General features: G+C 43.9%; 1 long non-coding RNA gene across 2 annotated transcripts in view; it reads right to left on the bottom strand.

Annotated features, from left to right (window-relative positions):
• Positions 1 to 18,920, bottom strand: part of LOC114902768 — a 221,835-nt gene that overhangs the window by 69,319 nt on the left and 133,596 nt on the right. The window lies entirely within an intron of this gene.

Genomic DNA, 18,920 nt, shown 5'->3' with positions numbered 1-18,920 from the left:
ATATATATATATATATATATATATATATATATATATTTATATTTATACATATGTATTTTTTAATTGAAGTATAGTTGATTTACAATGTTGTATTAATTTCAGATGTACAGCACAGTCATTCAGTTATATATATGTGTGTATATATGTGTGTGTGTGTTTATATATATATATGCATTCTTCTTCAGATTCTTTTCTCTTATAGGTTATTACAAAATATTGAGGTTATTCCCTGTGCTATATGATAGGTCCTTGTTGGTTATCTATTTTATATATAGTAGTGTGTATATGTTAATCCCAAACTCTTAATTTATTCTCCATCCATCCAAGACAAGATGAGGACTTCTTGGTAAATGTGTTCATGGGAGGCCTACCCTGTTTAACTCCTTGTTTTAAAAAAGCAATCATTACAAGGAAAATTTACGGTGCAATCCATAATCTGATATCTAACCTTTCCTCCTCCCCAGTTCAGGCTGGGCCTGTCCTTTCCACTTCTACGCTCACACTGCCCAATCCAGTGCCCGGCGCACAGTGGGGATTCAATGATGGTCAGCAAATGAATGACTGGCTCTTTGAACGAAGACATATACATACAAAATGAAGGAGTTTCATCCTGTACTGCAAGATGTGGAGTTGGATGCTCATACATTATTTACAAAGTTAGACGTCTGACAGGAACAAAATGGTCCTGAGAGGCTCCAGGATGTACAGTTGTTGAAATGTCACCTTTAAGACGTGGGTATTGATTTACAGTTTGCATTCTTAAGTACAGAGGATTCTGTACGAGCAGGGGAAAAAAAAAACAAGTTTTGCATCTCAGTGAAGGAGAAGGCTAAGTCAGGTTTGGTATCATCTGTCGGAAGGCTGTGTGGGGAGTGTGTGTGTGTGTTATGCGCACGCACGTGCTCATTTAAGAGGTTTACACTGACTGGCTTTCTTCATGGTAATGAGAAAAAAGCTTTAAGGCTTACGTTTTTCATCAGCAGTACAATTGTATCTGCCTCTGCTCAGCACAACGTTTTGATGGTTCATCCAGGTTGTGATGTGTCAGTAGTTGGTTACTTTTTCTTGCTGTGTGGTAATCTAGTCTATGGCTATATCACAAGTTGTTTATCTGTTTCATTTTGATGAACATCTGGGCTCTCTTCATAGTTGTTTATTAATGAAATATCTATAAATATTCTTGTTAAGAGTCTTGTTGTGTGTATATGCTTTCATTTCTTTTGGGTCAACATCTAAGAGTGATATTGCTGGGTCATGGGGTAGCTATAGGTTTACTTTTATGATATTGCTGGACTGATTTTCAGGGTGATTTTACCATTTTGCACTCCCAGTGGGTCCACATCAACATCTGGTTCTGCCAATCTCTTTTATTTTAGCCACCCTAGCGGGTGTATAACATTATGTCATAGTTTTAGTTTGTATTTTCCTGATGACTAATGTTGAATATTTTTTCATGTGCTTACTGACCATTTGATATTTTTCTTTGTTAAGTTCTTATTTGAGTCTTCTATTGTATTTTATTTATTAATTTATTTATTTTGCGGTATGCGGGCCTCTCACCGCTGTGGCCTCTCTCGTTGTGGAGCACAGGCTCCGGACGCGCAGGCTCAGTGGCCATGGCTCACGGGCCCAGCCGCTCCGCGGCATGTGGGATCTTCCCGGACCGGGGCATGAACCCGTGTCCCCTGCATTGGCAGGCGGACTCTCAACCACTGCGCCACCAGGGAAGCTCCTTCTATTTTATTTTAAATGGTGTCATTTATCTTTTAAATATGAGTTTCATCGGTTATATATGTATGTATATATTTTGAATATGAATCTTAAGTCAGATATATGTATTGCAGTTATTTTCTCCAAGTCTGTGTCTTGCCTGTTCACTTTTTAAAGTTAGCTGTCTTTTGAAGCACAAATTTAATTGAAGTCCATTTTTACCAATGTTTGTGTTCTAAGAAACCTTTGCTCACTTAAATGTTGTGAAGATATTCTCCTAGTTTCCTTATAGAAGCTTTATAGTTTTAGCTTTTATGTTTAGGTCTGTGAACCATCTCCAATTGATTTTTGTCTATGATGTAAGAGATGAATCAAAGTATTTTTTTTCCATACAAACTTCTTTCCCCACTGAATTGCATTGGTCCCTTTGTCGAAAATTAACTGACCATTCCTAATTAGTTTACATTTAACTATGTTCTTTAGATTATTAACATCCATTGTATGTGTATGATAAAAATATTACATAATGATGTGCTACTGTACATCTCTTCCCAACTTTGTGTTCACTGAGGTCAGGTTGGTAGCTTGAAATCAGCCATGCTGGGAATATTTACACCATGGAAAGAGGCAAACACTACAAGTCAAGGCTGAGTTTACCGTGGTTTTGTTTCTGCAGAATTGAGAACGTGCTGGAAACAATGTTAATAGTACAGATTAACCTTAAAATCGTGTCTGCAACTATGACAATGTGAATAGCACAAAAATTTGAGGGAATATTCTTCCAGTATTTGAAAGCTACTATTCGGGTCAACAAATTAGTCGCACATATCATTAATGGATCAGCAAAGCTCTAGTAAACATCATTCACCTTCCTCTTTCCATTAATGTAAACAGAAATATCAGCAAACATTCACACAGGAGCTATCCTCACCTTCCTGTTGCAGTCGGAGGTGTGCTTCGCAGCCGAGTGCAAGAACGCCGAGAGAGGGCTTATACACTGCAGGCTGCTATGCAAACTTGAGGATTATCGTTAGATAACATTCAAGGTCTCGGCCAGTTTGCAGAAAATTAAGAAAAAACTTTCCGGGGGAGGGGCCCTGATGGTTTTGAAGGAGGAGGTAAAAGGGCCATGCATCCCAGGAGGACAGCCCAGCTGAAGGTTCAGCCTGAGCAAAAGCACACAGGTGGGGAGGCCGTCTTGGAAACGGTCCTCCCTCCAGGTCGGACAGGGCGATGGCAGGTCAGGGCTGATGGTGGGGAAAAAAGTAGGGCAAGTTGCACTGGAGTAATTCTGTGAACTCCAAACTGCAGAGTTTGTACTTGTATCAGAAGGCAGTAGGGAGCCGGTGAAGATCTTTGAGCAAAAGGAACTCACACGGCCAGAGGTGTAGTTCCTGATGGATTGTTAATCTGGCAGCTGGAAACAGGCCACAGGAGCCCAGACTGAGCCAGTGGTCATCAGAACAGAAAGGATATGAGTAATGGAAGAAATATATCCAGGGTAGAGGTAACAGGACTGGGAAAAATAGTTCTACTTTAAGTGTTTTTAAGTTTTATTTTAATCTATAATTTTTATTTTTTATGGAGGTTTGAGGATGTAGGGAGGTGTCAGTGAATCCGAAGAGTGTAAAATAAAGACATTGAGGGAAAGTACTCTGGAATTTTTACATCAAACCCCCATCTTTCTTCATTTGAAGAATCTGGGGCTATTGAGAGTGTTTCTACTCCAGTGAATACTTACGTATTTTAACTCATGTCCGTCTTAACACTTATTTACCACTTCCTTTCTAGGGACTTGTTATTTAATAAAAGGAATAATATAAAGGCTTGCTTTTTTTTTTTTTTTTTAAACCAGAAATATTTAAAGAATGCTCTCTGTTTGCCTTTGAGAGCATTCTGGGCGAGGTGACTTTAGGCCATAAAGACTTGAGCGAGCCTTTGGGTCATGTCCTGTCACTGAGCTCTCTGGCTTTGTCTTGTTTACTTGGAATACAGAGGAGATATTGTGGAGAGCACTTCATTCTCAGGACCATGAAACCAGTCAGGCATAATTCTCGAGAAAAAATATATTCTTTTAAAAATGATTTCTTGTTGGAAACTATAGTATATTAGAATACTTTAGAAGTTTTAGACGTTCACAGGGGAAAAAAAATCCTGAAAAGAATATTCTCATAGACCATACACAGACCATAAGCAACTGGTGAACTGTTACTGCAGCGACACTGGTCAGAAAGAAGGCATGTCGTTTTTTTTGTAAATCAGATTGCATTATTTTAAGTCATCTTCTTCCTTCTGTGATGACAAAAAATATGACTTTAGGTTGTCAAGTGATTCATACAACACACAGGTAAACAGTGGAATGCAGGGGCTCACAGGGCTCTTTGTAGTGTCAGAATATCTGGGCCTATATCTCTGCAGCTTTATTGTTCTGTGGCCTTTGGCACACAGTGTCTTAAAACTCTGTTTCTCTACTGTAATATAGGAAAAATAACAGAAATTAACTCCTGGGGTTGGTGTGATTGTTAAGTGAGAGGATATATGTAAAGCATTTAAGAATAGCACCTGGCTATATGAGAGTTAGTAATAATTTAGTAATCATGATCATGATTTTTTTTTTTTTTTTTTTTTTGCGGTACACGGGCCTCTCACTGCCGTGGCCTCTCCTGTTGCGGAGCACAGGCTCCGGACGCGCAGGCTCAGCGGCCATGGCTCACGGGCCCAGCCGCTCCGCGGCCTGCGGGATCTTCCCGGACCGGGGCACGAACCCGTATCCCCTGCATCGGCAGGCAGATTCTCAACCACTGCGCCACCAGGGAAGCCCTTGTGATCATGATTTTTTTTACAATAACAGTTAATTATAAAATTTTAAATAGCACCTGTCACACAATAAGTGCTCAGTAAACTATTATCTTTAAGACCATAAGGTGAAAATCTTCCTGCCTCAACCTCCAGAGACAATCACAATAAACATCACCGTGAATATGTAAATACATATGTATGTTTATGTTTTCATTAAAAATGGGGTCACACCATACATATTGTTCTTTGACTTGCTGTTTGACTTAAACTTTAAAAAGTACTCATCATACAAATACGTCCAACTGATTTCTATCCAAGGTGCAGAAGCAGTTTGATGGAGGAAGAAGAGCCTTTCCAACAAATGGGGCTGGAGCCACTGGACATTCAGAGGCAAAAAAAGGGAATCTTGACCTCAACTTCATAGCTTATACAAAAATTAACTTCAAATGGGTCATGGTCGTAAATGGAAAACAAAAAACTACAAAACTTCTAAAGAATATAATATGAGAAAATCAGAAGCTAGGTCTAGTCAAAGAGATCCAAAGACACTTGATACCAAAAGTATGATCTACAAAAGGAAGAACTGGTAAACTGGACGCCATCAAAATTAAGACCTTTTTCTCCGTGAAAGATCCAATTAAGAGCATAAAAAGGAAAGCCACGGACTAAGAGGGCAGAGTCTGTCACCTATCCAACAAAGGATTAGTTTCTAGAATATATAGAAAACTCTCAAAACTCAACAATAAAAGAAAAAAGCAGTCCAATTAAAACATAGACAAAAGACATGAATAGACATACCACTGAATAGGAGCTACAGATGGCAAATAAATACATGAAAGTGTTCAACACCATTAGTCACTGAATAAGTACAGCTTAAAACCACACTGAGATTATCACCACACACCTATCAGAATGGCTAAAATAAAAGAGAGTGACATCTGGGACTTCCCTGGTGGCGCAGTGGTTAAGACTTGTGCTCCCAACGCAGGGGGCCGGGTTCGGTCCCTGGTCAGGTAACTAGATCCCATATGCATGCCGCCACCAAGAGTTTGCATGCCACAACTAAGGACCGGTGAGCCGCAACTAAGGAGCCAGTGAGCCGCAACTAAGTAGCACGCCTGCCGCAACCAAGACCCGGCACAACCAAATAAATAAATAAATAAAAATACTTAAAAAAAATAGTGACATCACCAAATGCTATTGAGGATACAGAGAAATGGACCATTCATACACTGCCGGCAGAACTGTGAAATGGTACAGCCACTCTGGAGATCAGTTTGCCAACTTCTATACAACTAAATATACAATTGTCATATGACCCAGCCATTACATTCTTGGACATTTTCCCAGACGTTCACACAAAAACCTGTAAATGAATATTCAGAGCAACTTTATTCATAACAGCTCCAACCTGGAAGCAACCCAGGTGTCCTTCAGCAGTTGACTAGTTAAACAGACTGGAACATCCACACCATGGAATATCACTCAGGGATAAAAAAGAAATGAATGAAGAATTGATTCACCCACCAACTTGGATGGATCCAGATAATTACGCTAAGCGAAAAAAGCCAACCTCCAAAGGTCACGTACAGTATGATTCTATTTTATACAGCATCCTTGAAGAGAGGAAATGGTAGAAATGGCCAGGCATGAGGCAGAGAGGCGAGATTACAAAAGGGTGGCACAAGGGATCCCTGTGGTCATGGAACTGCTCTGAATCTTGACTGTGGTGCTGGATACAGGAAACCCCTCCTCACGTGATAAAACTGCATAGAACCAATGAGTAAAAACAGGGATATTTGAGAATCAGTGGACTGTAGCAATGTCAATATCCTGGCTGTGACATTATACCATAATTTTGCAGGTGCTACCATTGAGGAAAATGGGGTAGAGTCTACATGGGCTCTTGCTGCATCATTTCTTGCAACTGCTTGTAAACCTACGGTTTTCTCAAAGTAAAACGTTTAGTTAAAATAAAGTAGTATTTTATTACTATAAGCTGAAGAGGAGATACAGATGGCAAATAAACACATGAAAGATGTTCAACATCTTTGGCTAACATCGTAAGCTGTTAGCCAAACAAAATAAAAACTAATGGTTTCACTTAGGGTTTGACCATTTTAGCTGTTTGCACTTTCTTTTTTCTTTTAGGCACTCACTAGTCAATCATGAATTGGCCAGATTCTACCTTTTATTGAAAAGGATTCCAGCAAGTTCTGCAGGGACAATGCAGGCTGAACTCAGTAGACGCAAATGGTCTGGGGGAAAACTGGGTTAAGGATCTGGTGCCAGAGTTGTGCTCTTAATAAGTTCATTGACTGGGGACTTCTTTGCATGCCCCCTGGGAAGGGTAATGAAGCAGGGAGGCTAAGTTGAATAGTACCTTCCTCAGGAAGGCCACTCTGGATGGCCTTTACCAGGAGAGTCAAGATTTAAGCAACTCCCATCTAGTTGGGAAATTCAAGCCCATTATCTCTTACTGGGGAGGCAGTAATGACCGTCATGGAAGGAGACTTCAATTGAGGCACACAGCTGTTTTTCCTTGACAACAGAAGGGTAAAGGGGGCTCAAGTTGGCCCTTAGCGAAGCGAGCCATGGAAAGATCATTGAAACAGATTCTCTCATTGAGCACAGCCAGGAAAACGCTCAGCCTCACTCCCTAGCCCTGCCCAGGGAAAGTACAGTCAAAGAAACCTGTTTCTCTGGGAGTCCGGCAAAGTCAAGAGACCCCATCCCTTGCTGCCCTGGTTTCCAGGCCTCTGGCCGGGCTGCCTGGCTGGGACCGGGCTCTCCTAAATTTGAGGAAGTCTATTTGGAGCCCCAGGCTGGGAAGCTGTGTAGTTTGTCCAGAGGGAGTCCCTGTGTCCTGTTCTTACCTGCTTATCTAATACCTGACTGGTGGACGCTCGGGTCAGGTCAGTTTTCCTTGGCACTGTGAAGGGGCTTAGCATTAACGTTCTTCTGATCTGCTCCTGGCCTTTGCAGGGGAGAGGGCTCGCCTGCAGCACTGGAGGGCCGTGCACAGCCCGCTCGCTGTTGACAGTCAGCTGTGATTTTCCATCAGCTGCATTTCATTATCCCGTCAGGGCTCCCTCTGCCTATCGATGGGGAACAATGTGCAATCACTTGCAACTGATTGCAAATCACCCTGCCCAGCCTGTGCAAGCCTCCGCCCATCACCACGTGCCCCAGGCTGCCAAGTGGTCCTCTGGGGCCCCTCACTGCCTTCCTAGGGGGCCCCCCGGGAGCCTGGAGCACAATGGTCATCCTTTCTTCCTGGCAGTGGAGTGGGAGAGAGGGGGCCGGTTACAGGGGGATATTTGCTAATCACAAACCCCAGGGAATGACAGGTCCAGAGTGGCTATTTCGTGGGACTCGTTTCAGCGACAGAAAGGTGGCCAAGTCCCTTCCCTTCATGGAGAACTAGATGGGTTCTAGGATTCTAGAATCAATAATTGGGTGGCATGGACCACATTTTAAAAGTAGAGACAGTAGAGCATACTTAATGTAGAACGCAGACACTGAAGGCACTCAGATCCAATTCACGTCCTGATTCTGACCGTTACTACCTGTGTGACGCTGGGCAAGTCACCTAATCTCTCTCGGTCTCAGTTTCTCAACTGTAAAATGGGAGTAACAGCAGTACCAAGCATTCAGAGATGGCTTAATGATTAAACAAGATAATAAAGACAAAATCTTTAAGATTCACTGAATGCCAATTGTTGGTATCATTAAATAATTTGAAGTTGATGAAGACACTCATTTCCTAATCTTGTCCTCTTTCCACCTAAAGGAGAAAAACATCTGTGGCAGAAAAATCCCAGGTTCCAAATGTTTTCTTCTACTGAGAACTATACTCGTCCTACCAGGGTCCAACAGAAGCAGATGAATGTGGTCAACTACATGTGGAAAAGGAGTTCACAGATCTCAAAGCACATTAGCACAGGAAGGTAATGAAGTTCATCACAGCTGCATATCAGAATCACCTGAAGAACTTAACAAAATTTCTATGATCAGCCAGCCCCCCTACTTTAGACCAATTAAATCAGAATTTCTTGGGGTGAGGCTTCGGCATCTTTATTTTTAATGCCCTGCTTCTCCAATCCTCCCCTATTCCGTTCCTGCCAGGTGAGACTAATGTATGGCCAGGGTCACAGCTACAGTAGCTAAGCTCTGAGAGATACTGTGATTATAAAAATGTGTCCAGCTTTCTTTAAAAATAGCACTTTCTACACTTCTTTGATGCAGCAATGACTCTCCTTCTTCCTTTTCTCCTCCTTCTCTTCATTCTTCTGCTCTTCCTTTGAAAGCCATGGTGAGAGACCATTCTGGAAGCCTTCTCCGCTCTTCCTCAGTAGGAGGACGCTTGGGTGAAATGCTTCCTGACTTTACCCTTCTGTGGTATGAAAGATCTCCCAAGAGTCAGGACCATGAGGGGACAGTCTGTAGTCACCCTGATTCTTCTCTGCTAGAATGCCCAGAAAAGGCAGAGACACAGACACGCCCAGACCTTTCTGCAGGCATCCAGAAAGCTCGTAGGAACCCAATGGGGTCAGAGCTGGATCCTGGATATCTGGGGTAGCGGGGGTGGGGGGAGGGAGCTGTACATGTAGACCCTGCGGTTTGCAGGCCAAGGCGATGGGCTCCACGGTGTTAGGAAGTGGCCGATCACCTTGGTCCTAAGAGCAAACAGCAAGGCTCCTTTTCCTTCACCGGAAAGTCTTTTCAACAGTCAGGTTTTCATAAATGCATGGCTCTGTTGTGAAGCTTTTTATTCAGTTCCATTGGTTTGTTTTTCTCTCCCTATAACATTGCCACGTTTGCTATTTGCTATAGATCTATAATAAACCTCCAAACCTGGTAAGTCCCTTATTTTGTTCTATTTATTCAAATGGTCTTGACTTCTCTCCTTTCTCACCTCCCATATGAAATGCTGGTATCTGTTCTCAAGTTCCTTGTTGGGGTTTTCACTGGAACTATTTTGAATGTAAATATAGATACACTGGGAAGAATGGTCAGTTTGTAATCTGCTCACCATGACCATGATCTGTATCTTCACATACTGAGATTTTCTTCTATGACTTAAGACGACGTTTTCTATTTTTTTATCATAGAGTTGTGTACATTTTTATTAGCGTTTTCCCCTAAATATTTATTATTTAGTTGCCATTGTAAATCACACTAATTTAATAATGCATTTGGTAATTACGTACAATAAGAACACAATTGATTTGTGTGTATTGGGGTTGAATCTAGAAGCTTTGGTGAACTCCCTTACTAGTTTCAATACTTTATATCTGAAATGCTTTTAAACATATGAGTGGGTTGGGGTGGGGGTGGGAGAGGGAAGGATTGGGAGTTTGGGATCCGTAGATGCAAACTATTATATATAGGGTGGATAAACAAGGTCCTACTGTAGAGCACAGGGAACTATATTCAATATCCTGTGATAAACCACAATGGAAAATAATATGAAAAAAATATATATGTGTAACTGAATCACGTCACTGTACAGCAGAAATGAACACAACAGTGTAAATCAACTATACTTCAGTAAAATTTAAAAAATATATATGAGTGGGGTAGGGGAATGTCAAAATGTCCAGTTGGTTACATCTAGGTGGAAAGATTACGGGTGAGTTCTTTTTTGCTTCTTTATACTTTTCAATACTTTAAATTTTTGTACAATAGGTATCATCTCCTTAACAACTGAACTGAAAATTAAATTACAATAGTACTGATAACAGCCACCTTCTAATTAATACCTATACTCAGCAAGCATGTGCTAAGTGCTTCATATACATAATTTAATTTCAATCTCGACAGCAACCTTGCCCAGAAGGTATTGCCTGTCACGTTTTTAAACAGGGAAACAGAGGCACAGATCACCTTGCCTAAATCGTTAGCTACGCACTAAATGGTGGAGCTGGGTTTTGTGGTACTGTTATTTTCTAGACAAACTCAGAAGGATGCTTTCTTGTGGAAAATTGTGCTTCACTGAATGCAAGCTATAAAGGGTTACGTGGGCGAGTTTGTCATTGACATGGCTGTCTGCCCCTGTCTCTGGGCAGGGCCTCAGGCACTCCAGAGAAACAAGCTTTAGAAGGACTCCCTGGAGGGGCTCCAGCTCCAGGGGTCTGCAGCGGATGAGGGAAGCCAGGCCTGGAAGCCAGCTACCAGGACTCCAATACTGAAAATGAAAACAAAAGTCTGATAGGATGAACGATGCCTGGGAACCATGTCAGACTTCTCTAATTTCCTCAACCAGCAATGGCTCCTCATTCAGGAGACCAAGAGTGAGGCAAGGTGAAGATTTGACCTTTGTCTCCATAAAGGTCAATAATCACAAAGATGACTTGAGAGGTTTTAAGTGATCTACACCCAGAAGTGTGTTACAAAAGAGACTAGGAAAGGAGACATGGGATGACTGGAAGTCATTTATGGCCTTTGTAAATCTTTTTCTAGAGGGTTAATCATCACAGGAATGTTAAAATACAACTGTTAGTAATTGCGTCCAAGTCACAAGCCTTCTTTTCAGGCTCTCTAACTAGATAATGCATACGAAAGCCACCTCTGGAAGAATCTTTTACAACTGCTATCACCATGCACAAGATCTCACAAGTGTACCATATGTGCCTCTAACTCTCTGTTGGCTTTGTCCTCGCCTCACCCCTCCCTGCCGCTCAGCTCCCTTCTCCTCCTTCCTAGGACTGTGTCATGGCTTTTGTAGGGAAGCCCTAGGCACTTTTGCACTTGTGGGTCTCTTCCTTCATTAAAAAATAAAAATAAAAAATAATTAAGTATTATATTTTATGACAGCACTGGGATAAAGATGAGTATAATCCTGGAAGGATGCAATACGACGTGCTTGTTATTATATTCATTTTTTTCTTCTGGTTTTAAAAGAAATTATAATTAAAATTAAAAGAAATTAAAATTAATTTAATAACAATAAAAATTGAGAAATTAATACTAAAAGTATTGTGAATCCTAGACATTTGGTGTCCTGGGCCTGATGGAAAAGTCAGCCTTGCTCTCCCCTCCCTCTCTTCCCCCCCCCACACCCCACCTTTATTTCTCTGTCTCTTTCTCTCCCTTGCTTTCTATTACCTCTCCTTTCCTGCCTAGCCTGGCATACTAACTAAGAAAAACAAGTTTTCAGTTTCTCCTGTATCTTGCTTGCAATCATTTCTGTTCTATGGAGAAACAAATAAGACATTTCCTTCATTTTCCTTTAAGAAAAGTGCGATCTGTGAATCTCAATTTTTCCTGGAATCCGACAGGCTTTTTTCCCCCCTACCCTCTCCTAAGCAGTTTACATTATCTAGGTTTTTCTTCTTTTCCGCTCTACCTAGACACTACAGAAATTTATGGCGACCCTGGAAAGATCCTTTAGCAATTATTCCTAACACTGGCTCAACTTCTGGGGGCATCCAGCCTTCTTGTATTTCTGGTATTCAGAGCCTCTGCTGGCACCACGGGTGACATGGGGATACAAGAAATGAGAAATGCGTGCCCTGTCTTGTCAGCAACAGAAGTTACCCTGAGACACCAGGCTACTTAAGGGAGCCCGTGCAGGCAGCACGGTCTCCCTCTTGCTTCTCTGAGCAGCAGCTAGAGTTGCAAAGCTCTTTTCCACTGCTCTTCGAGAAACGTACATGTATTCAGAAACGGCCCTTAGGAGTCAGGGGGCCTTCTTCTTTGCTTTTCTTAATGATAACTTTCTCGATATAGTAGTGGGCTCAACAGGAGGAATTCACAGTTACACACTCAGCCCAAGTAATGGTGGGAGGCCCGGGGTCTTTTGAATTTGCAGGAGTGAATCTTTTGAGGCTGGCAGGGAGGCCGAGGGGGGTCAAGCTTGGCTGTTCTTGGCCGTGGGCTGGTGATTCATAACCTCAGAACGTGCTCCGGGTTGAAGGGAAGGGACGCTTTAATATCGCGTCTACAAGAGGCCTCCCCCAGCCCAGGACACCTCCTGCCAGCCTCAGGATGAAGGGCCAATGGTCTCCCCATGGTGAGGCTGCTTCTGGAGCTGGGTGACAGCCCACGTGACCCTGGACACCAGGTACCTACAGAACAGGAGCTAGAAATGAACTGTGGTCAGAGATGTCAGAGCTTCCATTATTCACATAACACGGTGTCTCCCTCCGTTTCACATAACTTCACATCACGTAGGGGGGACTAGATAAGGAAATCCAAATAGTCGTTGGTTTAAGGACAGTTGGATACGACTGCTCCCTGAATAATAGGGGGGAAATCTGCACCACATTCCTTGATTCACTCTTCCGTCTTTGGTCCTTGTAATAATAGAGACTCTTTCTGGAGCGATGGCAAAGAGCCAGCCAGTGTGACAAGTCAAGGCTGTGCAGACGCTGCCCTGTAGAGACCTGTCAACAGCACTTAGAAGGAGTTATCACTGTCTTCTGTTTGCTGGAAAGAAACTGAGTCTCAGAAGAGGAATGCGCGCAAGAGAGAGAGACAGAGAGAGAGAGAAAGGGAGAGAGGGAGGGAGGGGGGGAGAGAGAGAGAGAGAGAGAGAGAAGGATCTAGCCGTTTTTCAGTTTTATATCTGTGAGACGGCTTGATTTCTAAATGGAACATGAAACACATTTCCACTTCCTGGAGGTACATGAGTAATCATATTCTCTCTTCCTAGGTGGGAATCTTCTTCTAGAGCACTCCTTTACCCATAGCAAAGTCCCCTGGACTTGGAGTTGGGATTTTAGGGGTGGGGTCCTGCATCCGCCCCTCACTACCTGCTGGTGGCTGGAAGAACAGGAAAAGACAGAACTCAACTCTTCTTCCCAGGACAGAGCAAGGCTGTCTGGTTTTGTCCCCCAGCCACCCTGGAAGGTTGATACCAGTATTATCTATTTAACAAATAGAGATTTTCGGGGCTGAGTAACTTCCCCAAGTTCACAAAGGTCAGGAGAAAGGGGGTGGGGTTTGCAAAGAGCTGACTTTGGCCGTTTCCAAAGCCTATGCACTTTCCCATCTGCCACCCTGTCTGGGACCAGGTACTTTCCGAGCCTCCCTTTCTTGATCCGTGAAGCAGGAATTGACGGTATCTTCTTTGTGCTCTTGTTGTGCTGTTGTGTGTGTTAAATATAGTGTCATAAACAATGATGCCTAATGTATCACCTGACACATGGCTGGAAAGCAATACGTGCTAATCGCTATGAAATCAAAATCTCATTTCCAAGGTGTTTTAAGATCTTTTGTCTCCAGCACAGCTTCCTGGATCAAATGGGGACTTAAAGAAAACCTGACTACATTTTGATTGGATCCTTTAAAAAGAGAGAAGGGCATGATGGAGCGCATTTTGGCCAATTTGGGCCAAATCTTGTGCTGTGTCTCCAACTGAAGTCTAACTTTGTTGGTCTAAAAGAAATGCTGTTTTCTGTAGACCATGGATTTGATTTCCTTACAGGAACACTTAAGCAATGTCTCCATTATGAAAACAGCAACGAGCTATTCTTTGCCTCTCTTCACGGAAAACTTTTGATCTGAGCTACCATAGGCTTATCTCTCTGTTCCAAACATCTGAGCAACCTCTAACCCCTGTCCTATTCAAAAATAACTTGGGAGATTTTAGGGAAAACAAGCCAACCAGCAAAAATGGTTGCCTGGCCCTAAGCCACGAACTTTGGAACTGTATTGGTTTAAATAGTTCTTGAAAACAACAATTTTTTGAGTTCTCTAGGTAATGTACAGCCAAGAGTAAGAAATGCCCTTTTGCCTAACTGAACCTTTTCAGCTTTGCAAGATTACCATTCCTCCTCAGGGCCTTTGCACATGCTGTCCCCTCTTCCTGGAACTCTGTTCCCTCTAGGCTTCACTTAACTAGGTCACACTCATCCATCGGGTCTCAATGAAATCCCTCTTTCAATGAGAAACCTTCCCCTCCTGTGGTGAGCAGACCCTAGGGAGTCCCCCGTGATCCCTGCCCCTGTGTTCACACGCTGTGTGATCCCTGCCCCTGTGTTCACATGCTGTGTGATCCCCTTTTTTTGAGTGTAGGCAGAACCTGTGACTTGTCCCTTGCCAATAAAATACATGGCAAAAGTGAAGGGATTTTGAAGATATAACAAGGTCCCAAATCCGATGATTTTGAGTTAATCAAGAAGGAATTACAGTGAGTCCCCTACATACGAATGAGTTCCGTTCCAAGAGTGCATTTATAAGTCCAATTTGTTTGCAAGTCCAACACAGTTAGCCTAGGTACCCAACTAACACAATCGGCTATACACCGCGGTGTTTACGCTTGCTTCCGGACATCCTGGGCTTGAAATAAAGACGCTGTACTACTGTATCTATACAGTCCTGTACAGTGAAGTACACAAAAGCACAACCGCTTGTAGAGGACGCACGCATGTGACAATGTACGCCACACACGTGAACTAACTTACGTTATCAGACATGCAAACGCACGTTCACATCTTTGAAAGTTCGCCACTTGAAGGTTCGTATGTAGGCGACTTACTGTATCTTGCTCTCCAGGACTTGGCTTAATCAGGTAAAAGCCCTTTAGAGAGGGACAAAGCCTTCCCTGGGAGAGACTTTTCTTGCAGGCTTGATGAAATGAGTGGCCAGAGCCATGTTGGACAGGTCCTAATGGCAGGGAACTGTGGGCCCACTCTAGGACCTTAGGGCGACCTCCAGCCAATAAAAAGTCTAGAACTCTCAATCATTCAAACACAGGGAAATCAATTCTGTCAATAACTTGGATGAGCTGGGAAGCAAATTATTGTCCATTTGAGCCTCCAGATGAGAACACGGCCCAGCTAACCCCTTGATTACTGTCTTGTAAGACCCTGAGCAGAGGACCCAGCTGAGGTGAACCTGGACTCCTGATCTATAGACAGTGTGAAATGGTAAACGTGCGTTGCTTTAAGACACTAAGTTTGTGCTAATTTGTTATGCTACGAGAGAAAATTGAACACCTTCTTCATTCTCCCTCACAAATGCTTTCTGGGACTCCTGACATTCTTTGCAGCCCTCAGCACATCTCTGAATATTGTGTCAAGTTCTGTCTCCCCAGTAGATCGCAAGCTTGGTGAGAGCAGGGCCCTTGCTTACCTTACTTACTCACTCCTCTGACCCAGCACCTCACTCGCTGCCTGACACGTACGTAGCAGGCTCTCAATAAATGCCGCGGAATGAGTAAATGACTGCATAAGCAAGCAAATCGGGCTGTGTTCCCATTTCTGTCTTTCTACTGAGTCCCATCCACATTCTCCTCCTGGCATTTTCCCTCACACAAGAGCAGAGCTTGCCAAATTCTGGCTCACAGTCCAAAATCTAGCCCGACACCTAACATCTAGAAGCTTCGTGTGGCCCATGAGTTAACGGTTGTTTTCACATTTTAGAATGGTTGGAAAAAAAAAAATCTGATAGACTAGTATTTCAGGACACTTGAAGAGTCTATGGAATTCAAAGTTCAGAGTCTACATATCAAGTTTTACTGGTGCAGAGCCATGCCCATCTGCTTACCTAACGCCTATACTGGCTTTCTTGCTACAGTGGCAGAGTTGAGAAGTTGTGACAGTGACAGCATGGCCCATGGAGACTAAAATATTTACTATCTGGCCCTTTAGAGTAAAGACCCTTTAGAGTTTGTCGACCTCTGATTTAGAGCTTGAGAACTATGGATGGAGATGGTAGAGTCAGAAGCAGAAGGATGCTCACCGGGCAGTCAGGCATAGGAGCTTCAGGGCAGAAAGGAGTTTGACATCTCTGGCTTACCTGCCTGGGAAACACCTGGGGAAGGCAGCATTGGGCACAGATGTCAGTGGGGGGGGGGGGGGGGGGGGGGACAGAGGCAGCGGTGTTGTGGGTGAAGTCCCACTGGATAGCGATATCAACATACGGTCACATAAAGTCTGCAGAAAGATGTCTTAAGACCTCACAAAACATTCCCTGAAGGCTCTCAGAAATTAGTGGGGCCGATTCTAGAAAGATCTGAGGGCCTGTAGGATATATCACTGGAGATGAGTCAGCAAAAGTCTGTATCAATATTAACGTGACTCAGTTTGAACCAACTGTTGGTTACGGATTGGGGACAATCCCTCTGAGCTGCCTTGCTAAGACATCCTGCCCGCTGGCCACAGACCCTGAAGCTCAGAAACGTGGCCCCCATCCATAGGCCCAAGACAAATCTGAAAGAAGAGGTGATTTTCAGAAATGTGAAGTCCAGGCGAACATGCTGTCCAAACAGCCACCAAAATAAATCAGAACTAACGTCTATTCTTGTGCATTTTCTTGGTACTTTGTTTACACGCTTTCCCTGAATCTTGAAGTAATGCGTCATTATTGTGGAAAATGCAGAACGTTATAGAAAAATCTGAACGGTTATAATCTCACCACTTGGAAGCAACTTTTTTTTTTTTTCACTGTTGTGGCCTCTCCCGTTGTGGCGCACAGGCTCCGGACGCGCAGGCTCAGCGGCCATGGCTCATGGGCCCAGCTGCTCCGCGGCACGTGGGATCCTCCCGGACCAGGGCACGAACCCGCGTCCCCTGCATCGGCAGGCGGACTCCCAACCACTGCGCCACCAGGGAAGCCTGGAAGCAACTATTTTTAAACTTCCAGGCTATTTCTTTTCCGTCCTTTTCATTTGTTTCCTTCCCTTCCTCCCATTCTTCTCTCTTCCCCTTTTTTTCTCTCCTGCTTCTCCTTCTCCTATTGTTTTGCATAGACAAGAGCATAATCTCTGTCTAAATGCGACTTTTCTCTTTTTCTTGCCTGCAGTAGTATATGCAATTCTTAGGTGATAGAAAATGTACTGTGAACCAGTACTCCTCAATGAGGGGAGGGGGTGATTTTGTTCCCCAGAGGCCATTTGGCAATGTCTAGAGATGTTTTTGGCTGTCTGAAGTAGAAGGGGGATGGCTCTTAAACATCCCACAACGCACAGGGCAGTATCTGATTCCCAGGGTCAGTAGGACGTCAACGTTGAGAAACCTGGCTGTAGACATACTTTTTGATGGTTGCATATTGTTCTGTTGTCTACAAACCTCTTATTTATTTAAACACCAGTCCTCCTGGTTGTTGGATATTTATATTGGTTTTTTTTTTTACCTAATACAATAATACTGAAACATGCTCATGTGTTTTGAATGAACACAAAATATAAATCATTTTCCCTCTTTTCCTATAAATACTGGACCAAATTAAAGCTGTGACTATTGTAAATGTCCAAGGATCACGGCCCATCGGTAGCGCAAGCTCCTCAAAAGCACGGCCTACAATGATTTTTTCTACCCTCAGGGCCTCGCAGACATCCTGGAGCATAACAGGTGTTCAGTGGAAACTACTGTACGATGGTTAGTAAACTTCATCAATGCTTGTTGGTGGGGAAGCACGTCCAGGTTTTGCTACACAATGTTCAGCCCCAACTTCTCCTTCAGTCTCTTTGCGTGAACTTTGTTGAGAATCTAGGCTGGTAGTGAGACAACAAGTGTTAAGTCACTCTGTCGCTTTTGTGGTGTCCTGCCAGCGTCCTGGGTATGTCAGCGTTGTTGGCATGAGCGTATGGTTTGGGTGAGATCAGCCACCACAGCGCAGAAGGGCGTCCGTGCAAACACAAGGACTGCATGCCCACTTTACAGGTGGGAAGGCTGAGGCCCAGGAGGAAAGCAGCTCCACGAATTTTATACGTCTTCTGACCTATCAGCCACGAGCTAACAAGGGAGGGCCATCACCTCTGCGGCCACTGCGCTAGCCCTTGGCTGAGCTGGGCAGCAACCCTGCAGAGGCCTCAGGGGCCTGTCTCTGTAACAGCGGCCAGGCTCTGGGCCTCCGAGAAGAAACTTGCCCGCCCTGCCCTGGACCCTGCAGCCCACGGGCTCGGCCCCACCTCCCCGGAGCTAGAGCTCCAGCAGAGTTTCTCAAAGTGCAGTCCTGGGCCACTGACATCCCAACCCCTATTAACCTTCAGACTCCTCCCCCCATGGGCCGAATGTATCAGTGCCCTCTCAGATGCTCAGACATGCTGAAACGGGAGCCCACATTAGGCCTGCCCAACGCTGAACGAGTGTTCTCTCTAAAGGGCCAGACGGTAAATATTCCAGGCTCTGTGGGCCACACGGTCACTGATGTAATGGCTCCCCCCGGGCACTGCAGCAAGCAGATGTGGAGGGTGCATAAGTGGGCGGGACTGGATGTGGTCCGCTGGCCATAGTTTGCTGACCTCTGGGCCAGACGGGTCAGTCAACCCAAAGAACCTGGAGCCGGAACCCTTGTGTAAGTCGGTCTTCTTTATTCTCATTTGATGACAGGAGACTCTGCATGAGACGCCGGGTGACACACTGGGAGGTCTGGGTTGATGGCGAGCTCTGCTCTCATCAGACTGCGTGGTGTTGCCAAGTGCCTTCCTTCACCAGGACTCAGTTTCCCCATCTTGTACC

The sequence above is a fragment of the Monodon monoceros genome, unplaced genomic scaffold (assembly GCF_005190385.1).
Source record: "Monodon monoceros isolate NGI ecotype Baffin Bay Population unplaced genomic scaffold, NGI_Narwhal_1 Super_Scaffold_10, whole genome shotgun sequence".
NCBI classification, from domain to species: domain Eukaryota; kingdom Metazoa; phylum Chordata; class Mammalia; order Artiodactyla; family Monodontidae; genus Monodon; species Monodon monoceros.
The sequence above is the reverse complement of the archived record's forward strand: the minus strand, read 5'-3'. Positions and strand labels throughout refer to the sequence as shown.